Raw genomic sequence first — 9,264 nt, 5'->3', positions numbered from 1 at the left:
CCTGTATAGGATTTCCAAGGAGCAGCTGGTGAGCTTGAACCACTGACCTTGCAGTTCAAACGATTTTGCTGTCTGACGCATTAGCCCGCAGCGCCACACCAGGACTCCATCTGCCTGTGTATCAGAGTAGAAATGTGCTCCATAGCGTTTTCAGTGGCTGATTCCCTTTCTTTGGCAGCACCTCTGGGTGGACTTGAACCACCAACCTTTCTGTTAGCAGCCAAGTATGTTAAGCGTTTGCACCAACCAGGGTGTCCCAGATTCTGCCCTTAACCAAACCCCAAGGCCCTATGGCATGAGTAACTCCTCTTTCTTTCTTTCCTTCTCACACCTTACCCAGGAGATCAGCTGGTTCCCAGTGCTCCAGGCCCCTCCCCAGAGGCAGAAGAAGACCCGGGAGAGCTCTTTGAGTTTGAGGACAGTGATGATGAAGGGGACAACAGCACAGGCCTGGCCCTCCCCAGCATTGTGGACCGGAAGGAGACAGACCACCCACTGACTCTCTTTGACTCCGCTGCTGCAGCTGCTGTCACTGGTGAGGACTCTGGGAGCCTCTGTCTTCTGATTTCTGGGCCTCTGGGGCTAGAGAGAGAACAGAGAGCGGACCCGGGAAGGGAAACACCGTTTTCCTGGTTCCTGGCTCCCAGCTCCCATTGCTGCCTTGTGGCCCTTCTGCTGTCCCCAAGTAGCTGGAAGGGAAAAGCCACTGGGCAGATGTGAATTCTGTGGCTCTCCTGGGGAATTGGAGATTCTTAGCATTCCTGTAACATCTGGCTGCTCTGGTACACATTGTAGAAGGAAGCCATGGGCCCTGACTTGGCGTTGGAGATAGTTGCTTCCCTGGCCTGTGGACCTTGCCCAGCAGCCAGGAGAGCTGGCTCCCACTAGCCCCTCTCTCTCCAGTCTGTCCCTGGGAGCTGGCCGCCCTGGGAGGCCACAGGACCGAGATAAGGCTGGTGTTAAATGGCAGCTTCTGGGCACTCAGATGCTGTCATAGGGAAAGACTCCAGGGACCGGATTAGCAGGAACTTCCTGCAGGCCTGGGGACAATGTGCTCCAGAGGAGCTGGGGGTGGGAGCAGGCCCAGAACAGGCTGCAAGGCGGGTTCTGGTTGGAGTGGGGATGTGGGCGGTGGGGGTGGGGACACTGAGGTAGGACAGGTAGGGGAGCTTGTGTCTGTTTGGTGGCTGCTGTTTTCACCAGGCTTAGGGTAAGGAGGTCGGTCCCAGTAGAGACCCAGGCTGGCCAGGCCCTGCTCCAGTTCCCTGTGGGGAGGCTGGGGAGGCTGGGTCAGGGGGCGGGAGTGGGCCCAGCCCATCAGGCCAGCCTCCCGTCTGACTGGCTTCCCTTTACTCCTTTCCGGCAGACCCAGACCCAGCGGCTGCACTGGCCCAGACACAGTGAGTGAACCTGGTCCTTGGTTTTTCACTTGGAAGAAGGGGCCAGCGGGTGGGGGAGGGTGGAGCTGAGGCTGGAGGGCTCTGGGCAGGTCTTGGGCTAAGGAGACTTTTCCTTCACTTCCCCTGCCTTCGGGTGGGGATCCCTAAAGCCCTCATTCCTTTCTTTATTTTGCCTGGGAGCCTGTGAAATAGCAGAGAGCTGGCCTGGCTTCACTTCCTGTCTCTGCCCCTTGATGACTGTGTGGCCCTGGACAAGTCCATTAACTCAAATGACAGCCTTGTTGTATGCAAAATAGAAACAGTCCAAGGACCCATCTGGGGAGGTGTGTGGGGTGGAGGATTGGCGCTGTAGGTTAATGCATTGGATTGCAAGGTTGGTGTGAACCACAAGGTTGGTGGTTCAAGCTCACTAGCTGCTCCTTGGAACCCTATATGGGGTCGCTATGAGTCGGAACTGACTCAGTGGCACTAACAACAATAGGAGAAGCACTGCTAATTGCAAGGTTGGTGGTTCAAACACACCAGCCGATCCTCAGAAACTCTATACAGGGTTGCTATGAGTTGGGATTGACTTGATGGCACTTAACAACACCCTCAGCATCAACTCAATAGGACAAGCACTGAACTGCTAAAAGAAAGGTTGGCAGCTCAAACCAGTTGTTCCATGGGAGAAAGATGAGGCTTTCTGTTCCTGCAAAGATTTACCGCCTTGGAAACCCTTTCATGGTCGCTATGAGTCAGGATTGACTCTTAACAACAACAATCTTTATGGATTTCTCCTGCAGGATGGTTGGTGGGTTTGAACTGCCAACCTCTTGGTTAATAGCCTGGTGATTTTATCACGGTAGGCACCAAGCCTCCTTAAATAAACCTGTCACCACTGAGTCAGTTCCCACTCATGGTGAGTTTACAGCAATAGTCAGGAAATCAAACAACGGATTGTGCTGGACGATGCTGCTAAAGCCTCTTGAAGGTGTTGCAAAGCTAGGATGTTACTTTGAGGACTAAGCTGTGGCATTTTCAACAACCTCATATGCCTGCCAAGACCGGACAGTAAGGAAGACTGAAGAAGAACTGATGCCTTTGAATTATGGTGTTGGTAAAGAATATTAACTATGCTGTGGACTGCCACAAGGACAAACAAATCTGTCCTGGAGGAAGGACAACTACAGTGTTCCTTTGAAGTGAGGATGGTGAGACTTTGCTTTTATGTACTCTGGACATCGGGCTGCTAACCTTAAAGTCGGTAGTTCGAGACTACCAGCTGTTCCACGGGAGAACGATGAGGCTTTCTGCTCCCGTAAAGATTTGCAGCCTCGGAAACCCTGTACAGGGTCACTATGAGTTGGAACCAACTCCACGGTACTTAACAACAACAACCCTGGACTTGTCCTCAGGGGGCTCCAGTCCCCGGAGAAGAACACATGCTTGGTTAAGTATGGGTCAGTGAAGTAGAGAAAGACCCTTAGCCAGATGGAAGACACAGTGACTAGAAGAGTGGGCTCAAACATAACAATTGTGAGATGGCACAGGCCAAGCTGTATTTCCTTCTGTTGTACATATGCGTTGGAACTGACTCGATGGCCCCTAACAACACCACCATCTCCACGGCAATGGTTTACTTTTAGATTAGTGCTTAGCATTTCTGTTCCCAGTACCATCATTGCTGTTATGGATTATGCCTTTCTGTGCCCTGGCAGAGGCAGGAGATCCTAATAGTTTAGAGCCGGGATTCTGGAACCACTGCCCAGCTTTTCTTCCTGCTCACATCACTGACCTTGGGCACTTGTGTAAATCAAACTCCTTCATAGAGCTCTTGGGTAAGATGCCAGCATCATGGTGGGCACGTGGCCAAGGCAGTTCTTTTTGCCACCGTTCCGTTCCCCCTGTGGTCTTCCCACTGGTGCTTGTTTCTGGGTTGGGCTGTGTGTTTAGGGATGTTGTTGTTGTTGTGAAGTGCCATAGAGTCGGTTCCGACCCGTATCGACCCTATATAGGGTTCCCACAGCGCCACACCAGGACTTTGTGTGTAGGGATTGTTGTTGTTGTAAAGTGCCATCGAGTTGGTTCTGACCCTGTATAGGGTTTCCAAGGAGCAGCTGGTGAGCTTGAACCACCAACCTTGCAGTTTAAATGACTTTGCAGTCTGACACATTAGCCCACAGTGCCACACCAGGACTCCGTGTTTAGGGATGGTGGTGGTTATGTGCTGTGGAGTCGAACTGACCCAGAGCGGGGGTTTCCGAGGCTGTAAATCTTTATGGGAGCAGAAAGCCTCATCTTTCTCTCGCGGAGCAGCTGGTAGTTTAGAACTGCTGACCTTAAGGTTCGTAGCCTGATTCATAACCACTACGCTACCAGAGCTCCTTATAGGGACCTGTAAAGTCTAGGCCTCTGGGTTGTTTGCCCACTGCCTGGCACTACCTGACTACATACGTGGGTGCTTAAGGGGCCTCTTCTGAGTGAATCACCAAGTGGTGGGTTTCCTTCCTGTGGCTTATGGCCAGGGGCACCAGGGGCCCTAAGTTTAAATCCTGGCTACCTTGATGAGGGTCGAGCATATCTGAACCTCCATTTGTTGTGCTAGGAGGAGGCTCATTCATTCTTTGTGCATGAAGGAAGCTAATTCTCGGGCCGGTGTCCCTGGGCCCTGGGATTCTGGAGGGGAGGCGGTCATGGGTTCCAGTTGGGGTCAGGAGTCCTTTTCTGTACACCTTGCTATCTGGGATGAGTGAGCTGGTTGCTGGTGTAGTTAGGTTAGGATTAGGGCCTGCCTTTCTAACGATGAGGGGCCTGAGATGAATCAGTAACATATTTACCCTGCACTTGGCCTGGGGAGGTTTTCCGTGACTGCAGTGGCCAGAGACTGAAGCCCCTTGGGTGGGCCCATGTAGAGGGAAAGGAAGCTGCTGAGGAACTTGATCTGATGCGGGTGTGTGGGGGATGCAGAGAAGGCTTCAGAGGAGCGGGGGCACTGACTGGAGGGTGGAGGGCGGTCTTGGAGGGGGGTAGTGGGAGGGACGTGCACACAGCAGGAACCATGGGCATAGGCATGAAGGTAAGGAACTGGGCCAGAGCAAGTGCACCCCTACCTGGTTCTGGAGCCCTTGCTTCTCTCATGCCCCATCCTGGAGACTCTCTGCCTGCACCCTCATCTTGGAGCCAGCAGCAGGACAGCGTGGCACCCTCTCTTCCCATGCCTGCTCTTGGTGTCCGCGGTGCAGGCTCTGCTGTGCCTGGAAACCTGGCTCCAGAGCTCTGCATGTTGACTCTGCTGACAGGTCTGGGTTGGCCCATTGCGGGGCACCATGCTGAGTACTGGGGTGAGGATGGAGGATGGAGGCTGGGGGTGGCAGGGGAGGTTGCAGGGGGGCAGCTGTTGTTTTCATCAGCTCTCTGCTTAGGATAGCCTGAGTGCCAGACTTTCCCGGCTCCGCCTTTAACTCTGTGCTTACTAGCCCCCAGCTCTGTCACCTGCTGTACACTTACCCTGTGGTTACCCCAGCTCCCTCTAACATCCTCTCCTGGAGGCACTGGGAAGCAGGCTCCAGAGGTTCAAATCCCCACCCAGTTTCTCCCCAGCCCATGCCTTTGGATACCCATCAGCCTCTCTGAGCCTCAGTTTCCCCATCTAATGTTGTTGATGTTAGGTGCCATTGAGTCAGTACCGACTCATAGCACCCTTATGCACAGCAGAACGAAATAATAGATGGCACGAATCATGTCCACCTGGAAGTGTTCTGAGGAGAGAGTGAGGCTGCTCTGTAGAAGCTCCAGCCTGCCCCTACTCCACATCCAATGCTGGGAGTCTTGAGTTGGCACCGGTGCCTCAGACTCCCGGAATGAACCTAGATTGCTGAGGGTGGGCATCTCATCAACAACCAAGCCAGGAAGCCAAACCCACTGCCATCGAGTTAATTCGGACTCAGAGCGACCCTAAAGGACAAAGAAGAATGGCCCCATTAGGTTTATGAGACTGTACATCCTATTGGGAGCAGACAGCTTGTTTCTTTCCCTTGGAGTGGCTGGTGAGTTTGAAGTGCTTAACCCATTGTGCCACTAAGGCTCTGTCACCAACAACAGTCACGAGTACACCTCAGGTTCTGATGCCACTGGCTCATGGGAGCAGCATCCTTGTGCTACTGCGGTTATGATAGGGCAGGTCAGAGGTTGCCCTTCAGCCCCTTTTTTTGTAGATGAGGAGACTGGGGGGCATTTTTCCCCAGGGTCAGGAGTGACACAGTGAGAGGCTATCTTCCATGTCCAGTGTTCTCACTGCCCTCAGCTTCATTCCTTCCATTCCAGGTCTCTGTTTACTGAAGTCCCAGCTACTTCCTGGGTGGAAATTTTCCACTCTCTTCTGGAGACTTCCGGGAGGAATAATCAATCCAGATCACTTTCTTCCTCCTTGTTATTCAAGTGAAAAGAAAAAAAAAAATTATAAAAATATGTATCCCCAACGGTGGCTGCTATACAAACACCAAACCCATCTCAGAGTGGAGGAGTGTGACTTCCTCTCACTGTGTTCCCTCTGCCTCTGCGGGCACCTGCCTGGAGGGAGGCCAGGGAATGGCCTCAAATTGTAATTGACCAGCGCTTTCGTCACCAAGTGACTGTCTTAGCAGGTCCTTTGATCCTCTGGCCACTGCTGGGGAGGAAGGGCAGCAGGGCTGGTGGAAGTCAGGTAGGAATGTGGCTGCTGAAGTCAGGCCTGGAGTCTGGTTTTGAGGACCTGGGGACTCAGCTCTGAGCCAGACAGAGCTAGGTTCTCCTCTTGGTCCTGCTGCTCACCTGCTGTGTGCTGTTAGCAAGTGGTTTTCTGTCTCTGAGCCACACTTCTTAATCAGTCACCTGGGATGAGAAATACCTGTCCTGCAAGGAGTAAGTCCATCTATGAATATACTGCGCTTAGTCCCAGGACCTGCGTGTGTCCGCTGTTATTACTCTGAGTCTCCAGTTGCTTTTAGAGGGAATCAGCTAGGCTCCTGGAATCCAGCAGTTAAAGCAATTGGCAGCTAACCAGAAGGTTGGCGCTTTGAGCCCTGTAGCTGCTTTACAGGAGAAAGATACGGCAGGCTGCTTCCATAAAGACTGCAACCTCAGAAACCCTATGAGGCAGCTCTACTCTGTTGTTCTGGTGGTTAAGTGCTGTTGAGTCAGTTCCGCCCCATAGTGACCCTGTATAGGTATCTGAGGGGCGGCCTGTGGATTTGAACCACGGACCTTGTGGTTGAGTGCTTATCTTACAGCACCACACCAGAACTCCATCCTGCTTTATAGGGTCCTTTTAAGTCAGAATTGACTCTACACAGAGGGTTGCTTTGTTTGCTTGTCTTTGGTCTTGGCTGGGCTCTTTGGAGTCTTTGATGGTTTGCTGATAGAATTCTTTCTTTCTGTGTGGCTGTCCCAGATTTGATCCTAGGCCAGGGTACCTTGTGCATAGACCGCTGTCAGCAGAGGCTTTCGTGTTGTTGCTCGGATGTGGAACAGGTTCAGCAGAGCCTCTAGAAGTACTAGGAAGGAGGGCCTGCAGGTTGGCTTCCGGAAAGCAGCCTGTGTGCATGGGCATGTACAATGGTCCCCAACCTGCTGTGCACGGGATTGCTGTGAGCAAGAGGCTGACTGAGTAGCAGCTAACAATAAGGGCAACAGTTGGTTGTGTAGCTGGGAGGCAGACAGACAACCCATCAGCTGTGTGACTTGGGTCAGCCACCCCACCCTCAGGAGCTATTTACTTTGCTCAGTGAAGACGCTCACACCTGACGGGCGAGCGGCTGCAGGGATGACCGAGGTGGACAGGCGGTCCCAGGGACGTTGGCAGGCAGTTGAGAGGCTATACTGATGAAGGGATGGGTCAGTGGGTCCCCTCTGGCTTTGAGCCACAGCATCAGCTTGGCTGGGTCACCCAGAAGAAGGCAGCACAGCTGTGCTAATCATTGTATGGGGATCATGGTGGGATGCACGCCCTACCCAGATCACAGCCCTGATCTGATGTAAGAGGGGTTTCCTTGGGGTGTGGTCTTTTGTTGTTGCTGATGAGCTGTTTCCAGCTCATAGCGACCCTGTATAGGGTTTCCAAAGAGCGGCTGGTGGATTTGAACTGCCTATCTTGGCAGTTCAAACTGACCTTGCAGTCCATTGCATTATCCCACAGTGCCACACCGCGACTCCAGGGTATGGCCTACATCACCTTGTGTCTTAAAAGAGAAAAAAGGAGAGAGAGACCGGCAGAGAAGAAAAGGCCTGATTACCACCAAGATACGAGAGCTGGGAGCAGAACGTGCCTTTTGAACCCTGCGCTGAGAACCTCCTAGACCCAAAGGAAGGTTGATGTCAAGACACCTGGGGATTGCCTAGGAATGCCGGACCCACAGATGTTGGCAGGAGATGAGGCCCTTCCTCCAGAGCTGACCCAGAGAGAAAGCTTTCCCCTAGAGCTTCCTTGTTGTGAAGTGCCGTCAAGTTGGTTCCAACTCGTAGCGACCCTGTATGGGGTTTACAAGGAGTGACTGGTGGGTTTGAAATGCCGACCTTGCGGTTAGCAGTCTAGTGTTTATCCTTCTGGGCCACACTTGGACTTTGAACCTCATAAACTGTGAGAGACTAAATTTCTGTTTTGTTAAAACCACCCATTATGGTATTTCTGTTATCGCAGTACCCAAGTCCTGGTGTAGCGCTATAGCGTAAAGGTAGGATCACAAGGTTGGTTTGAGCTGTATGTGCTCCTTGAACCCTATACAGGTTCGTTATGGGTCGGAACAAACTTGACAGCATTGAACAACAATCAGAAGAGCACTAGGTAACCAAGATAGTATTTGATACCAATAGTGGGGTGCTTCTCTAGAAGATACCCACAATACGGAAATGGTTTTGGGACTGGGTAATGGGTAATGAGTAGACCCTGGAAGAGTTTTAAGGTGTGGTTACGAGTCGAGCTGCTAATCTCATGGTCAGTAGAACTACTGGTTCTGCAGGAGAAAGATGAGACTTTCTGTTCCCATAAAGATTTAGAGCCTCGGAAACACTATGCAGGGTCACTATGCGTCGGAATGGAATTCATGGTAAACAACTACAACAACAGTTCTGGTATGGCACTGTGGTTTAATATGCTAGACTGCAAAGTCAGTGTGAACTGCAAGGTTGGTGGTTCAAGCTCGCCATCCACTTCTCAGAAACAGGGTCGGAACTGACTTGACAACAACAACAGTAACAAAAGCCTAGATTGTCTAAAGAGACTGTGTGTAGGATTATGGATGTCAAAGGCAATTCGTCAGATGCTATGGGGGAAGAGCTGCCTCCTTAAAGTAGAGCTGACCGTGATGCGAATGGAGTAAAGCTTTCGGGATCTTCATTTGCTGGAAGAGTACAACATAAAAGAAGGAAGTGAAGAGAACAGTAGTACCAGACAGAGATGGTACAGATGGTGAGAAGCAGCCACTGAGAAACCGTAGCTGCTGAACCAGGAGACTAGTGGGAGAAGGTATGGGAGTTGACTCCCCCAGCGCTAGAGAGTGGAGTGCCTCCAGGCAGGAGGCTTCCTGGTGAAGTGGTGTTCCTCAGGGCACTTGGTGATGGCTGTAGGCCTGAAGACCCAGACCCCCAGGCCCACAGACCCAGGGAGCAAAAGTACTAGGTGGTGCCTTTAGGCCGAAGCTTACTGGCTGATTGGAGTGCCTCCAGGCTCTTATTGGTCCAGCTAAAGAGCTTTGCATCATTTTCCCTGGAGCAAGGCAGAGGCCTGGTCAGACCTGGAGTCTGAGAGCCCTTGAGGAAACAAGTCTGAAGCGTTAAACAGCATGGGTTTCAAAGGATAGGACCACAACATCTGGGCTCAATAGATAGGACCACAACATCTGGGCTCAAT

At 52.0% G+C, this 9,264-nt stretch overlaps 1 protein-coding gene across 1 annotated transcript in view; it reads left to right on the top strand.

Annotated features, from left to right (window-relative positions):
* Positions 1-345: 345 nt before the first annotated feature.
* Positions 346-9,264, top strand: part of ARHGEF10L (Rho guanine nucleotide exchange factor (GEF) 10-like) — a 135,757-nt gene continuing 126,838 nt past the window's right edge. Inside the window, exons 1-2 of the mRNA XM_006866407.1 lie at positions 346-535; positions 1,367-1,400. The gene's annotated coding sequence lies outside the window, so the exon portion shown is untranslated. The remainder of the gene's footprint in view (positions 536-1,366; positions 1,401-9,264) is intronic.

The sequence above is a fragment of the Chrysochloris asiatica genome, unplaced genomic scaffold (genome assembly GCF_000296735.1).
Source record: "Chrysochloris asiatica unplaced genomic scaffold, ChrAsi1.0 scaffold00090, whole genome shotgun sequence".
Taxonomy (NCBI): Eukaryota; Metazoa; Chordata; class Mammalia; order Afrosoricida; family Chrysochloridae; genus Chrysochloris; species Chrysochloris asiatica.
This window is presented reverse-complemented; position numbering and strand designations above follow the sequence as displayed.